Source organism: Bufo bufo, chromosome 1 (assembly GCF_905171765.1).
Source record: "Bufo bufo chromosome 1, aBufBuf1.1, whole genome shotgun sequence".
NCBI classification, from domain to species: Eukaryota; Metazoa; Chordata; class Amphibia; order Anura; family Bufonidae; genus Bufo; species Bufo bufo.
Genome location: NC_053389.1, coordinates 643257761 through 643274823, shown reverse-complemented (window position 1 = coordinate 643274823; position 17063 = coordinate 643257761).

Genomic DNA, 17063 nt, shown 5'->3' with positions numbered 1-17063 from the left:
GCCTCCATAGTGCTCCTCTCCCCCCTTCCTGCTAGTGCCCCCTATAATGTACCAGTATAAAATGCCCCATATATAGTGCCCCAGTAGATGCCCCTCAGTGTCCGGCCTCTGATAGGCTGCCGGCCTAGTGTCCCCCATAATGCCCCCCCATCATGTGCCAGTATCAAGTGCCTCTCCCCCCCCCCCCCCCCCACATGTCCCAGTATCATAGTGCCATCTCCCCCCCCCCCACAAAAAAAGTGCCAGTATCAAGTGCCTCTTCCCCCCCCTCATGTGCCAGTATCAGGTGCCAACCCCCCCTCCCCCCCCAGGTGCCAGTATCAGGTGCCAACCCCTCTCCCCCCCCATGTGCCAGTATCAAGTGCCTCTCCCCCCCCCCCATGTGCCAGTATCAGGTGCCAACCCCTCTCCCCCCCCATGTGCCAGTATCAGGTGCCAACCCCTCTCCCCCCCCATGTGCCAGTATCAAGTGCCTCTCTCCCCCCCATGTGCCAGTATCAGGTGCCAACCCCTCTCCCCCCCCATGTGCCAGTATCAAGTGCCTCTCTCCCCCCCATGTGCCAGTATCAGGTGCCAACCCCTCTCCCCCCCATGTGCCAGTATCAGGTGCCTCTCTCCCCCCCATGTGCCAGTATCAGGTGCCAACCCCCCCTCCCCCCCAGGTGCCAGTATCAGGTGCCTCCCCCCATGTGCCAGTATCAGGTGCCACCCCCCCTCCCCCCCAGGTGCCAGTATCAGGTGCCAACCCCTCTCCCCCCCATGTGCCAGTATCAGGTGCCTCTCCCCCCCCCCCATGTGCCAGTATCAGGTGCCAACCCCCCCTCCCCCCCCCAGGTGCCAGTATCAGGTGCCAACCACTCTCCCCCCCATGTGCCAGTATCAGGTGCCAACCCCCCCTCCCCCCCCAGGTGCCAGTATCAGGTGCCAGTATCAGGTGCCAACCACTCTCCCCCCCCATGTGCCAGTATCAGGTGCCTCTCCCCCCCCCATGTGCCAGTATCAGGTGCCTCTCCCCCCCCCCCCCCCATGTGCCAGTATCAAGTGCCCCCCCGCTCCCCCCCTGGCAGTAACAGTCGGGTATTAAAAAAAATAAAATAAACACTTCTACTTACCTCCATGTCTGCGATGCGATGCAGCCTCTTCCTGTGTCCCGCCCTGTATGTCCATATATGGAGTCAGTGCTTGTATTTCAGAAAAGGTTTCTGCTGGGATTCGAACCCACGACCTTCTGTATCAGAGGCAAAGCACCTAACCTCTAGACCATAAGAGATGCTTTGCTGCTGGCTGAAAAAAAATGACTTCAACTGTTATAGCTGGCTAAGTGTACATCTATACACATGATAGCTGCTCATTTATAGAGATATAGCAGAGCTGAGTGTGCTGGGACAGCTGTCATATAGAGATATAGCAGTGCTGGGTGTGTTTTGGCAGCTGTCATGTGTATAGATGTACACTTAGCCAGCTATAACAGCCTTTATGGTTGTGAGGGTAAATGCTTTGCCTCTGATACACTCAGACTTTGGAGGTTGTTGGTTTCGAATCCCAGACACATCAGAAGGGCCTGGTCATGAAGCAGAATGGCTGCTATGAAGGGGCACTGAACAGTAAGACATCGATATTTAACGAACTTGTAAATAAACTGTCACACACGCTGCCCGGGCCCCGAAGCAGCTGCTTCCCCGGTAGTTACGCCCCTGTATCTCCTAACAAATCAAATAAGCTTTATTGGCAGGACTAAATACATTTTAGCATTGCCAAAGTAAGTGGGAAATAATTTGGTAGAGTTGGGGGGTGGGGACATGTCCAGGGTGGGGATAAAGGAGTCCATGGTATATCAGGCTCCTCTCAGTCTATGGCAGGCAGTAATATATTGTGCTGCTATGGCCGCTGTGTTCTCCACTTCCCTCAGCAGTATGGAGAGTCTTTCTTCCTCCTCCATGGAGGTGAAGTCTGGGCAGAGATCAGACAGTCTCCTGAAGTGAGAATCCCTCACTGCTGAGTATTTGGGGCACCGCAGCAGGAAGTGAGCCTCATCCTCCACGGCCTCCTGGTTGCACTGCTGTCAAAGTCTGCTCTCCCTGGGCATGTATCTCTGTCGGTGACGCCCGGATTCAATGAGCAGGCTGTGGGCGCTCAGTCTGTACTGGCTCAGGATCTGTCGGTCTCTTGGATCGGGGAGTTTCTCCAGATATGGGGCCAGTTTGTACTCCCTCTGCAGGCTCTGGTATACTTTCAGCTTCTGTGATGTTCGTATGTCGTTCCTTCCTAATATACTCTTCTTTGCTCTTGTGTATCGTCCTCTGGATTTCTCCCTTTGCCAGGTTGTATTGGTTGGGGGCTTGGGCAGGCTGGGTTTGGGTGACTTGTTGCAGGGTGCTTTGTTTTTCTGGGGCTTCTTGGTGTAGCAAGGCTTTGTGATGGTAAGAGCTGAGTCATTGCTATGCAGATGGGCTCTGAATGATAGCACCCTCTTCTGGACAGCAAAGTAAAGTGGGAATCTGCCCAGTTCTGCTCGACAGGGGCTGTTCAAGGTGCCCCTGTGGACCTGGAGAAAGTGTTTGCAGAGTTCTAGGTGGAATAGTTTTGTTGGCCCAGAGACCCAATTTGCCCGGTCTGGGTATATGTCTGGGCCCCAGACTTCGCTGCCATACAGGAGGATTGGGGCGATGATGGCGTCAAGGATTTTAAGCTAGATGGTCACTAGTGCTTTAAGGTGAAACAGACGCCTTCTGATGGCATAGAAGGTTTTGCTCGCCTTGTCTTTCAGTGTTTCCATGGCATTCTTAAAACTCCCTGATTGGCTGATTTCTAGGCCCAGGTAGGTGTAGCTGTTGGTTTCTGAAAATGGACAGTTGTTTAGCAGGAAAGGAGGACTTCCGGTTTCTTTTCTGGAACACCATGATGTTGGTTTTCTTTAAATTGATGGGCAGTGCCCACGTGTTACTGAACTTCTCCAGGATTTTCAGGTTATCTTGGAGACCTTTCTCAGGCGATAGTAGCAGAAGATCATCTGCATAAAGGAAAAATTGTCATGGAGGTTGAGACCAGGTGCTGTGGAGGACTCCAGAGCCACCACCAGCTCGTTGATGTAGATGTTAAACAGGGTTGACTGAGGCTGCAGGCCGGTCTGACTCCTCGGCTCTGCTGGAAATAAGCCGTTCTTCTCCCATTTACCTTCACGCTGCATCTGATGATGCAGGAACTTCTGATGACATCATATGTTTTTCCTCCTATTCCGCTTTCAAGAAATTTCAGGAATAGGCCCGGGTGCCACACTGAGTCAAAGGCCTTCTTAAAGTCCACAAAGCAAGCATAGATCTTTCCATGCTTTGTATTGTGGACATGGCTCTTGATGAGGTTATGCAGGGTGTAGATGTGGGCTTTGTCTTTCAGCTCCTCAATGGCTGATTTGAAGCTCCCAGTTTGATCAATTATCAGGCCCAGGTAGGTGTACCTGTTGGTGGCTGTAAGAGGGCGGTTGTGTAGCGTGAAGGTAGGGGGCCTGGCTAAATTTGTTTTCCTTCTCTGGAACACCATAGTGTTAGTCTTTTTTAAATTGATGGGAAGGGCCCATGTGGTGCTGAATTTCTCCAGAATGACTAGCTGGTCTTGGAGACCTTTCTGAGTTGGTGGTAGTAGGAGAAGGTCATCCGCATACAGGATAAATTTCACTTCAGTGTCATGGAGGATGAGACCTGGTGTTGAGCATGAACTCTGCTTGGCTTTTACTGAGTACATTGTGCTGGGTGAGAAAGCGGAGGATTCTCTGGTTCAGGATACTGTTAGTTTCCCCAGATTGCTGCTGACACATATCCCTCAGTAGTTGGCCGGGTCATACCTGTCCCCGCTCTTGTGTATTGGGGTTATGACACCTTGGTACCAGGCTTGGGGGAAGTAACCAGAGCTTAGCACAAGGTTGTACAGTTTTGCTATGGCTGCCTGCATTACTGGTGGGCTGTACTTAATCATTTCGGGTGGGATGCCATCTGTGCTGCTGGCTTTGTTAGCTCTTATGGTTGATATTCTCTCAGATTTCTCCTGCAGTGTTATGGGTGAGTCTAGTGGCTTTTGGAAATCTTTAAGTATCTCTTCCATGCTCTTCAGTTTTGACCTCATTTGTTCTTGGTCTGGGTTATGTTCTTCTTTTGGAATGTCTCTGTAGAGGTCTCTGATATACTGCAGCCAGATGTTGCCGTTCTGAATATGGAGGTTGTTTTTCTTCTCATTTGTGCCCAGGTGGTTCCATAGTTCCCAGAAGGAGTTATCTTGGAGGGCATCTTTAAGCTATGTAAGTTTAGTTGAGGTATATTCTTGCTTTTTCCTTCTGAGGGGGGTTTTGTATTGCCTCTGCGTTGTGTCGTAGACTTCCCATAGGATAGTGTTGTTGGGATCTCTATGCTTTTTATTTGAGGCCGATCTTAAGGTCTTCCGTACAGCTCTGCACTCCTCATCAACCCAAGTGTTGGGGTTATCTTCTTTTTGGTTCAGGTGGCTATACTTTTTCAGGTCAGCCATTTCTGCCATTGTGTAAAATATATTATTATGATCTCTTACAGCTTGGTTGACTCCTTCTGGATTTATCTCAAACACCTTGTTGTTGAAGTAGTAGAGCATCCCTTGGATTTCTGGTTTATTGTGCACCTCTTTATATTTCTGAACCGATGTCTTGGACCACTTATAAGATGGAGGTAGTGTGAAGAGCCCCGCCTGCTGAGGTATTTGTCCTGGTGGTTTGTTTGTGGACTTAATATATAGGGATGTTTGGTTGTGATCAGACAAGTGCAATTGTGGGCTGACTATGAAGGCCCCAATGTTTGCGGGGTCCATGTCTGTGATAGCGTGGTCCACTACACTGCTACCCACATGGGAGTTTAATTTTGTCCTTCCTAAAGAGTCTCCCTTGGTGCAACCGTTGAGGATGTGGAGTTCTAGGCTTCGGCAAAGATTCAACAATTTTTTGCCACTTTTATTTACTGTGCTGTCGTAACTGTTCCTGTCTGTATGTACTGAGCTGTCGCTGTCAGTCTGTGCTCCATATATATAGATGTTTCCATCTGTGGTCAGGTAGTCTCTTTCCCTGCCTGTTCTGGCATTGAGGTATCCCATGATAAAGACTTTGCCCAGGGTTTGATAGTGGGGGGCTTCCCTTTGTAGGATCTCAAAGCATTCTGGGTGGTAGTAGGGGGACTCAGGTAATGGTATGTAGGCCACACGGAGGTAGATGTCAGACTGGGAGGTGAGGATGGAGCGGTCTATTCTGATCCAGATGTGGCTGTTTCCCCGTTTCAATGGTCTGATCTGCCGATGGAGCTCCACTTTATACCACACTAGTATTCCTCCTGAACAGCGGCCAAGTTTGGTGGTTTTATTTTTCAGGGCTGGGACAGAGATTTCCCTGTATCCAGTGGGCGTCCTTCTATCTATCTATCTATCTATCTATCTATCTATCTATCTATCTATCTATCTATCTATCTATAGACCAAGGAATGTGGGCAGCACCACTGTCTGAAAGGTACAGACGGAGTGCCAGCGGCTGAGTCGGCGATCCACCTCCAAACAATATAGAATAAATGAACTCCGCAGCACATCCGAGTAGTGAAGAAGTAAAAGAAGCTTTAATCACCAAGCATGCGACGTTTCAATCCTCTCAATGGGATTGAGAAAAATCCCATTGAGAGGATTGAAACGTCGCATGCTTGGTGATTAAAGCTTCTTTTACTTCTTCACTACTCGGATGTGCTGCGGAGTTCATTTATTCTATCTATCTATCTATCTATCTATCTATCTATCTCCTATCTATCTCCTATCTATATATCTCCATTAGTGATGAGCGGCAAGGGAAATATTCAAATTCGCGATATTTCGCGAATATTTGGGCGAATATTCGCCATATATTCAAGAATTCGCAAATTCATGATCTCCAGGCATTATTTTCTTGATTGTGAAAATTTGCATAAAATTCACATGAACTGGTATTTTTAAAAAAATCAAATATTCGCGATTACGAATATATTTTGCGATATTCTAAATATTCACGATTTCTCGAAGTGCCGATATTCGCGATTAAAATTCGCAATTCGAATATTCGTGATCACCACTAATCTCCATCTCCGATATATCTACAGTGGATATAAAAAGTCTACACACCCCTGTTAAAATGTCAGGTTTCTGTGATGTAAAAAAATGAGACAAAGATAAATAATTTCAGAACTTTTTCCACCTTTAATGTGACCTATAAACTGTACAACTCAATTGAAAAACAAACTTAAATCTTTTAGGTACAGGGAAGAAAAAATATAAACATAAAATAATATGGTTGCATAAGTGTGCACACCCTTAAACTAATACTTTGTTGAAGCACCTTTTGATTTTATTACAGCACTCAGTCTTTTTGGGTATAAGTCTATCAGCATGGCACATTTTGACTTGGCAAGATTTGCCCACTCTTCTTTGCAAAAACACTCCAAATCTGTCAGATTGCGAGGGCATCTCCTGTGCACAGCCCTCTTCAGATCACCCCACAGATTTTCAATCGAATTCAGGTCTGGGCTCTGGCTGGGCCATTCCAAAACTTTAATCTTCTTCTAGGGAAGCCATTATTTTGTTGATTTGGATGCATGCTTTGGGTCGTTGTCATGCTGAAAGATGAAGTTCCCCTTCATGTTCAGCTTTCTAGCAGAAGCCTGAAGGTTTTGTGCCAATATTGACTGGTATTTGGAACTGTTCATAATTCGCTCTAGCTTAACCAAGGCCCCAGTTCCAGCTGAAGAAAAACAGCCCCAAAGCATGATGCTGCCACCACCATGCTTCACTGTGGGTATGGTGTTCTTTTGCTGATGTGCAGTGTTGTTTTTGCACCAAACATATCTTTTGGAATTATGGCCAAAAGGTCCAACCTTAGTTTCATCAGACCATAACACCTTTTCCCACATGCTTTTGGGAGACTTCAGATGTGTTTTTGCAAAATGTAGCCTGGCTTGGATGTTTTTCTTCGTAAGAAAAGGCTTTCGTCTTGCCACTGTACCCCATAGCCCAGACATATGAAGAATTGTTGTCACATGTACCACACAGCCAGTACTTGCCAGATATTCCTGCAGCTCCTTTAATGTTGCTGTAGGCCTCTTGGTAGCCTCCCAGACCATCTTTTCAGCAATTTGGGAGGGACGTCCAGTTCTTGGTAATGTAACTATTGTGCCATATTTTCTCCACTTGATGATGACTGTCTTCACTGTGTTCCATGGTATATCTAATGCCTTGGAAATTCTTTTGTACCCTCCTCCTGACCGATACCTTTTAAAGGGCTTCTGTCACCCCCCAAAAGTCATTTTTTATTTTTGGGCTAATTAAAATCCTTATAGTGCGATTATTCAATATATAGTGCTCTTACTTTTTTCTGTGGCTTAGTTTCTTTAAAAACCGCACTTTTATAATATGTTAATTACCTCGCTACCAGCAAGTAGGGCAGTTACTTGCTGGTAGCCGCCGCATCCTCCTTTCAAAAAAATGCCCCCCTCCTCCTGTTGATTGACAGGGCCAGCGAGCGCTCTCCTCCTCCGGCTGGCTCTGTCTGCAATTCAAATCCCGCGCCTGCGCCTTACGTTTCTTCATTCGGCGCAGGTGCTCTGAGAGAAGGACGCTCGCTTCCTCAGCACTTCCTCAGTGCGCCTGCGCCAATGACGTCTTCACTTTCGGGTTTAGAGGTGACGTCATCGGCGCAGGCGCACTGAGGGAGTGCTGAGGAAGCGAGCGTCCTTCTCTCAGAGCACCTGCGCCGAATGAAGAAACGTAAGGCGCAGGCGCGGGATTTGAATTGCAGACAGGGCCAGCCGGAGGAGGAGAGCGCTCGCTGGCCATGTCAATCAACAGGAGGAGGGGGGCATTTTTTTGAAAGGAGGATGCGGCGGCTACCAGCAAGTAACTGCCCTACTTGCTGGTAGCGAGGTAATTAACATATTATAAAAGTGCGGTTTTTAAAGAAACTAAGCCACAGAAAAAGGTAAGAGCACTATATATTGAATAATCGCACTATAAGGATTTTAATTAGCCCAAAAATAAAAAATAACTTTTGGGGGGTGACAGAAGCCCTTTAACAATGAGATCCCTCTGATGCTTTGGAAGCTCTCTGTGGACCATGGCTTTTGCTGTGGGATGCGACTAAGAAAATTTCAAGAAACACCAACTAGAGCAGCTGAACTTTATTTGGGGTTAATCAGAGGCACTTTAAATGATGGCAGGTGTATGCTGACTTCTATTTAACATGATTTTGAATGTGATTGCTTAATTCTGAACACATCTACATCCCCAGTTAGGAGAGGGTGTGCACACTTATGCAATCACATAATTTTTGTTTTGTTTTGTTTTCTTCCCTCCACCTAAAAGATTTCAGCTTGTTTTTTAATTGAGTTGTACAGTTTATTGGTCACATTAAAGGTGGAAAAAGTTCTGAAATGATTTATCTTTGTCTCATTTTTTTACATCACAGAAACCTGACATTTTAACAGGGGTGTGTAGACTTTTTATATCCACTCTATCTATCTATCTATCTATCTATCTATCTATCTATCTATCTATCTATCTATCTATCTATCTATCTATCTATCTCCTATCTAAAATATATCCTATCTATCTATCTTATATCTATCTATCTATCTTCTATCTATAATCTATCTATCTATCTCTCTATCTCTCTATCTATCTTCTATATATCATCTATCTATCTCCTATCAATTCAATTCAATAAAGCTTGTTTGGCACGTCTAAGTAAAACATTTAGCATTGCCAAAGCAAAAAAAAAAAAATAGGTATTGTAGAGGGGGGTTTGATGTGGGAATTAAAGGGGGTGGATGTTGGGTTAAAGGGGCAATATGGGGGTATGATAGTCCATGGTGTCTCATCTTCCTCTAAGTTGGTGACAGGTTGAGACATATTGGGCAGTGATCTCTACAGTGAACTCCTCTTCCTCCAGTAGGATGTGGAGTTTCCTCTGCTCATCTATGGAGGTGAAATCCGGGATGTGAGCGGAGTGAGCGGAGAGTCTCTGGAAGTAAGTAGTCCTCACAGGTGAGTATTTGCTGCAGTGTAGCAGGAAGTGGGCCTCATCTTCCAGGGCCCCCTGCACACAGTGCTGGCAGAGTCTGCTCTACCGCGGCTTATATTTTTGCCTGTGCCGCCCCATCTCCAGGCTGTGGGTGCTCAGCCTGTATAGGCTCAGGGTCTGTCTGTGTTTGGGGTTGGGTATCCTCTCCAGGTAGGGCGCCATGGTGTAGTCCCTTTGCAGTGATTTGTATACGGTAAGTTTTGGGGAGGTGTTTATTTTGCTTCTCCATTCCTCTATGTATCGCTCTTTGCAGCTCTCTATGAACCCCTTTATTGTGCCTTGTTCAGGGCATGTTGGGGGTTTTGGCTGGGCAGACAGCTGACACTCAGTTGGAGTACGCAGGGTTTGCTCTGGGCCCTGTGGCTCAGCTAGGCTTGGTGGTGGTAAGAGCTGGGGCTGCTGTCCTGTAAGTGCGCCCAGAATGATATTGCCCTCTTCTGCACGGTGAGCCATAGTGGAAACCTGCCCAGCTCTGGCCGGCACGCCATGTTGGAGGTGCTGCGATGGACTTGGAGGAGGTATTTGCAGAACTCTAGATGGAAGGTCTCTGTTGGGCTGGAATCCCACTTTGACTGGTCTGGGTAGTTGGCCGGGCCCCACACCTCATTGCCATAGAGCAGGATCGGGGCAATGACACCATCAAATATTTTCAGCTAGACCCTCACTGGTGGTTTGAGGTGATACAGTTGCCTTCTGATGGCATAGAAGGCAGGCTTTTCCTTTCAGTGTTTCTATTGCTGCTTTGAAGCTCCCTGATTGGTTAAGCTCCAGCCCCAGGTAGGTATAGTTGTTCGTTTACTCCAGTGTAGAGTCATTTAATGTGAACAAAGGAATGGGAGCTTTATTCTGGCCCTTCCTCTGGAACACCATGACTTTGGTCTTCTTAGGATTAATGGGTAGTGCCCATGTGGTGCTGAATTTTTCCAGTACTGCCTGGCTGTCTTGCAGGCCTCTCTCTGTTGGCGACAGAAGCAGGGGGTCATCGGCGTACAGCAGGAACTTCACCTTGCGGTCATGCAGGGGGAGGCCTGGTGCTGAGGAGGCCTCCAGAGATGCAACCAGTTCATTAATATAGATATTAAAGAGTGTTGGGCTCAGGCTGCAGCCCTATCTGACCCCTCGGGCCTGCTGGAAATAAGCCGTCTTCTTTCCATTCACCTTCACGCTGCATTGGTTACTGGTGTATGATCTCTTAATGACATCATGCGTTCTCCCTCCTATTCCGCTCTCCAGAAGTTTCAGGAACAGGCCCAGGTGCAACACCGAGTCAAACGCCTTCTTAAAGTCCACAAAACAGGCAAATATTTTGCCACATTTGATATCGTGGACGTGTGTCTTGATGAGGCAGTGCAGGGTGTAGATATGGTCAGTGGTGTGGTGGTTTGGCATGAACCCAGCTTGGCTTTTGCTGAGAACCTCGTGCTGTGTGAGAAAGGTGAGTATTCTATTATTGATGATGCTGTTGAACAGTTTCCCCAGAGTGCTGCTAACGCAGATCCCTCTGTAATTGGCTGGATCATATTGGTCCCCATTCTTGTAGATGGGTGTTATGAGGCCTTGGTTCCAGTCTTGGGGGAAGTGTCCCTCACTGAGGACGAGGGTGAATAATTTTGCCAGTTCTATGTGTATGTCTGGGGCACTGTATTTAATCATCTCTGGCAGGATGCCGTCAGTACCGCTGGCCTTTTTACCTTTATCCTGTATTTCTTGCATGGTGATTGGTGAGTCCAGAGGGTTCTGGAAGTTCTTGATGGCCTCCTCCATGTCCCTCAGTTTTGTGGTTATCTGTTGCTGTTCCGGGGTTTGGTCTTCTTCAGGGATGTTTTTGTAGAGGTTCCTGAAGTAGCTGAGCCAGATGCTGCCATTTTGAATGTGGAGGGAGTTTTTCTTGGATTTTGTGCCCATATGGTGCCAGGTATCCCAGAATGAGTTGTCCTGGAGGGAGTCCTCGAGCTGCCGGAGTTTGTCAGAGAGGTGCCTCTGTTTCTTCTCTCTGAGGGTGCATTTGTATCACCTGCGTAGAGTGTCGTAGGCCTCCCTCGCATCCCTGTTGTTGGGGTTTCTGTGTTTTTGGTTGGAGGCTACCATTAGGAAACGTTGCAGAGCCTTGCAGTCGCTGTTAAACCATTTATGGGAGTGTTTGTTATTAGGTCGTTTGAGGTTGGTCCGTTTCAGACCTGCTAGTTCTACCATGGTGTACAGGATGTTATTAATGTCCTTCACTGACTGGGTGACCCCTTGTTGGTCTGACTCATAAAAGCTCATGTAAAAGTTTGTGAGCAGTTCTTTGAGTTCAGGTCGGTTGGTCGCGTTGATATATTCGGTGGCAGACTGGCTGACCCATTTAAAGGATGGTGGCAGATTGTAGAGACCAGACTGATGGGGCAGCTGTGTGGCTGGCTTGTCGGTGGATCTCATGTGCAACAGGATCTGGTTGTGGTCTGACAGGTGTGTCTCAGGGGTGACAATAAATGCATTTATGTCTGCTGGGTCTGCGTCTGTGATGGCATAGTCCACCACACTGCTGCCCACATGGGAGTTTAGTGTGAACCATCCTAACGAGTCACCCCTGATACGCTCGCTCATTATGTTCAGACCCAAACTGCGGCACAGGTTCAGCAGTGCTTTCCCGCTCTTGTTGACAACTCTGTCATAGCTGTTTCTTATTGTCTGTACAGAGTCCAGGTAGTGGTTCTCGCCCCCAAGGATACATATATGTGTTTCCATCAGAGGTCAGATAGTCCTTCTCTGTGCCAGTTCTGGCATTGAGGTCACCGCAGATCAGCACCCTGCCCCGGGACTGGAATTGGGCAGCCTCCCCTTTTAGGACCTCATAGATGTCTGGGTTGTAGTAGGGGGACTCTGAGGGAGAGATGTATGCTGCACAGAGGTAGATGTCATACTGACAGCTGAGGATAGAGCTGCTTATTTTTATCCAGATATGGTTGTCTCCTCGTTTGATAGCTTTCACATGCTCTTTAAGCTCCTCCTTGTACCATATTAATATGCCTCCTAAACGGCGGCCCAGTTTGGTGGTCTTGCTTTTCCGGGCAGAGATGGAAAATTCCTTGTAGCCCATGGGTGCTAGGGATTCATCCTCTGCCCGGGTCCATGTCTCCAAGAGGATTTGGATATCAATGTTTTTTAGTCTTTCTTTGAAGTCTGCATCATTAGGTTTGGATCCAAAAGCTGAAGCGTTCAGTCCTTGGATATTCCAGCTGCTGATAATAAGGGATGTCATTGTGAGTCGGTATACCTTTTAATGAGAGCCATTTTCATCAGACATAGCAGGTGGTTTTGAGGGTTACATTAGTTTGCTACAGAGTGTGCTGAGCAGGGTTCTTATTTCCGCCATGCTGCTGTTCTCTGTTGCGGTGTGTTGCCATTGTGTTGCAGTTGGTTTCCTCCACCTCTGCAATCTTTGTGGGCTGGGTCTGGGATAATTGTTTCCTGTGGTTTGCCAGTTATTTTTTGGGCTTTGGCTTCCTTGGGGTCTCTGGGGTCTGTCTAGTACCAGGTCCTTATATTCTTTGGCAAGATGGCTCACTCCTTCTTTATCAAGGTGTTTGTCGTCGTACAGGTGACGGAGTGTAATTTCTGGGTGTTGTGCCAGTTTTATATTTGGTATTTGTGTAATATTGTCAGCCAGCTCGGTGTTGATCTGTTGGGTTATACTGGGGGATATGTCTTTCCTTGGGAGCAGGGCAGACATGATTATTTTTGCGCTGGGGAATTTTTCTTGGGTAGCCTTTGCTAGTTGTGACAGTTTGTTGGCGGTGCCCTCTTGCTGCATATCATTTGTGCCGGTGTGTAGGATGAGGTGCTTGGGGTTTGTGAAGTACGGATTATTAATCACCTCCGCGGCTTGTGTAATGGTTGAGCAGCGGATTTTTGTGACCTGCTTCCCAGGGAAGAGTCTCTTTGTGTTGAGGTACTTTCCATTGGAGTCTATAATAAGGACACTGTCCGGGCAGGGTGATTTATTACAGCCATTTGTTCTCTGTTTAGGGGTGGTTTCTGGGGTGTTGGTTGATTTGTTTGTGGGGTTCCTGTGACTCTGGCTGTCACTGGTTTCTGGTAAGTTCATTTTGGGGTGTGCACTGTGTGTTATGGCATGTGCCTGCACAGGACTAGTGATGGTGCCTCCATTTAGTGGGGCCTCCTCCAGCTTTTGGGGTTGATTGAATCTTTTCAGTTGGGTTACCTCTTCTCTGAGCTGGGCATTCTCTTGTTTGAGTATGTTAAGGGTTATCTGGATGTTACGCAAGGCTGCACTGTGCTCAGAATTCAGCCTGGCCATCTCTTCTCTTAGCTGGTCGCTGCCATTTATTACTTTTTGGCTTTTTCGAAACTCTTCCTTTAATTGAATAAGGCCTATTTCCAATATTAAGAGGCAGTCTCTAAGTGTCTCCAGAGTGGGGCCCAGTGCAGACTTGTCCCTGGAGACCATCTGTGCTGGAGCATGTTGTTTATGTGGGGGAAGAGCTGCTGGAATTCTTCTAATTTGGGCTCAGTTCCTTGTACCATGATGGTGCAATTATTGTAGACGTTGATGGTGAGGGAGGTTTCACCATCACTATCTTTTACCTTGATCTGCTTCCCACTGTTAATCCCACATTTTGTGATTTTCTTGTAATGATCACACAGGGTGTCAGACCAGGCTCGATGGCGCTCTGTGTAGAATAATACATTTGTTTTCACCCTCTGGTTATCAAAGTCTGCGAACAGCTCCCCTGGGCTTTGCATGATTAGGGCCTTTTTTATGGCCTTTTTCGCTTCCTTGGATCTGGCTGTGCTTGGGAACGTTATCTCTGAGACCTCCGACCCCCTGCTGGCTGTGCCCTGCATTCCACAGTTGTCCCGCATGATGTGTTATTCCCTTGTTTCAGTTTAATAATACTTTATCCTCTATCCTTTTAGATATACTGTATATACTCGAGTATAAGACGAGTTTTTTGGCACATATTTTTGTGCTCAAAAAGCCCCCTCGTCTTATACTCGAGTCTAGGTCTGTATTATGGCAACTTACATTGCCATAATACAGACCATGACATGTTGGGGGCCGGAGAAGCTGTTACTTACCTTTACAGCTGCTCCGGTCAGCTCCCAGCACGTCCGCGCGGCACCTCTGTTAAGCTCCCAGTGTAAATCTCGCGAGACACGCGGGCAGCGAGATTTACACTGGGAGCAGACCGCGAGATTTACACCGGCAGTAAGTACCGGCCCCTGCACAGCCTCCCCTCCCCCTGGACAGCCCCCCCCTCCCCCTGGACATCCCCCCTCCCCCTGGACAGCCCCCCCTCCCTGGCCAAGTATGAAGTAGGGAGGGGGGGAACAAAAAAAATAAATAAACAACCTGATAAATATAAAAAAAATTAAAATAAATAAATGCCCAGTTGATGGGAGTCTGACTCCCTGTATTTAATGCAGAGTGTGTGTGTATATAATGCACACACTCTGCATTAAATACAGGGAGTCAGAGTCAGACTCCCATCAATCTGAGTCACCCTCTTGCAGATGTGTGTATATAATGTAGAGTGTGTGCATTATATACACATACACTCTGCATTATAGCTGCATTTCCCACCCTAGTCTTATACTCGAGTCAATCATTTTTCCCATTTTTTGGGGGTAAAATTAGGGGCCTCGGCTTATATTCGGGTCGGCTTATACTCGAGTATATAGGTATACTTTATCCTTAAAGGTAGATATTAGATATATAGGTAGTATTTTATAATAATGTTCAAATCTTGCAGTATGATGGCAGGAAGCCCTTACCTTGCGGTGCTCTGTACTCGGACTCCTCTCAGGTGTGGATGTGCTCTGCTGCTTGTCCTCTCTGCAGTTCTGTTTGTTTCCAGCCTTTGTCCTTTTTTTTGTTTTGTTTTTTGCTGTTGTATCTAAAAAATCCTTAAAATCTTTATCCACCGTGTTTAGTCTTTTTATCCTAGTCATAAATTTCTCGGTTGTGTCCTCCAATTAGCTCATTACAAGGTATAAACTTTTGTTAACTCAGGAGTTCATCTTCAGTGCTGCTTACTCGTCGGTGTCCAGGTCTCTATCTATCTATCTATCTATCTATCTATCTATCTATCTATCTATCTATCTATCTATCAATCAAATCAATCTATCTCCTATCTATCTGCTATCTATCTATCTCCTATCTATCTATCTATCTATCTATCTATCTATCTATCTATCTATCTATCTATCTATTTATCTCCTATCTATCTATATATCTCCTATCAATCAATCAAACTTTATTGGCAGGTCTAAAATTATACATTAGTATTGAGAAATGGGGACACACCCGGGGTCAGTGTATAGGAGTACGTGGCATATCATGACGGTAGGGGGGGTGCAGACACACCCCGGGTCAGGGTATCAGAGTCCATGGCATATCAGTCTGTGTCAGGCACTGATATATTGTGCTGTTATTTCCACAGTGTTCTCTTCCTCTTCCAGCAGGATGGGCAGTTTCTCTTCCTCCTCCATGGAGCTGAAGTCTGGGCAGAGATCAGACAGTCTCCTAAGCCAGGCTGTGGGCGCTCAGTCTGTAACGGCTCAGGATTTTCCGGTCTCTGGGGTTCCCTAGTTTCTCCAGATATGGGGCCAGTTTGAAGTCTCTCTGCAGGCTTTGGTTCACCGTCAACTTCTGGGATGCTCTCACCTCCTTCCTCCATTCACTGACGTATTCCTCTTGTCTCTTGTTTACTATGTTCCTGATCCCGGCTTTTGTGAGGTGGTGTGGGGTGATTATCTGGTCGGGCTGGGTTTCATTAGGTTGATTTTGGGGCTTTTCCTTGCCTAGGATCTTTTGGTGTAGCAAGGCTTTATGGTGATGGAAGCCTTCACTACTACCATGTAGATGGCCCCAGAATGATAGCGCCCTCTTCTGGATTGTAAAGTGTAGAGGGAATCTGCCCAGCTCCCCTCGACAGGCGCTGTTAGGGGTGCTCTGATGGACTTGGAGGAGATGTTTACAGAATTCCAAGTGGAATATTTCTGTTGGGCTGGAATCCCATCTTGACTAGTCAGGGTACGTGTGAGGGCCCCAAACTTCACTGCCATACAGGAGGATTGGTGCAATGATGGAGTCAAAGATTTAAAGCCAGACCCTCACTGGTGCTTTGAGGTGGTACAGTCGTCTTCTGATGTTGTAGAAGGTCTTGCATGCTTTGTCTTTCAGCTCCTCAATGGCTGATTTCACGCTCCCAGTTTGGTCAATTATTAGGCACAGGTAGGTGTACCTGTTGGTGGCTGTAAGAGGGTGGTTGTGTAGCATGAAGGTAGGGGGCCTGACTGCCTCAAGATAATGCACCTGGGGCGTAAAAACCCAAGAGCAGAATATACAATCAGTGATACAGTCCTTACCTCAGTATCTGAGGAAAGGGATTTAGGGGTCATTATTTCAGAAGACTTAAAGGTAGGCAGACAATGTCATAGAGCAGCAGGAAATGCTAGCAGAATGCTTGGGTGCATAGGGAGAGGCATTACCAGTAGAAAGAGGGAGGTGCTCATGCCGCTCTACAGAGCACTAGTGAGACCTCATTTGGAGTATTGTGCGCAGTACTGGAGACCATATCTCCAGAAGGATAGTAATACTTTGGAGAGAGTTCAGAGAAGAGCTACTAAACTAGTACATGGATTGCAGGATAAAACTTACCAGGAAAGATTAAAGGACCTTAAAATGTATAGCTTGGAAGAAAGACGAGACAGAGGGGATATGATAGAAACTTTTAAGTACATAAAGGGAATCAACAAGGTAAAAGAGGAGAGAATATTTAAAAGAAGAAAAACTGCTACAAGAGGACATAGTTTTAAATTAGAGCGGCAAAGGTTTAAAAATAATATCAGGAGGTATTATTTTACTGAGAGAGTAGTGGATGCATGGAATAGCCTTCTTGCAGAAGTGGTAGCTGCAAATACAGTGAAGGAGTTTAAGCATGCATGGGATCGACTTAAG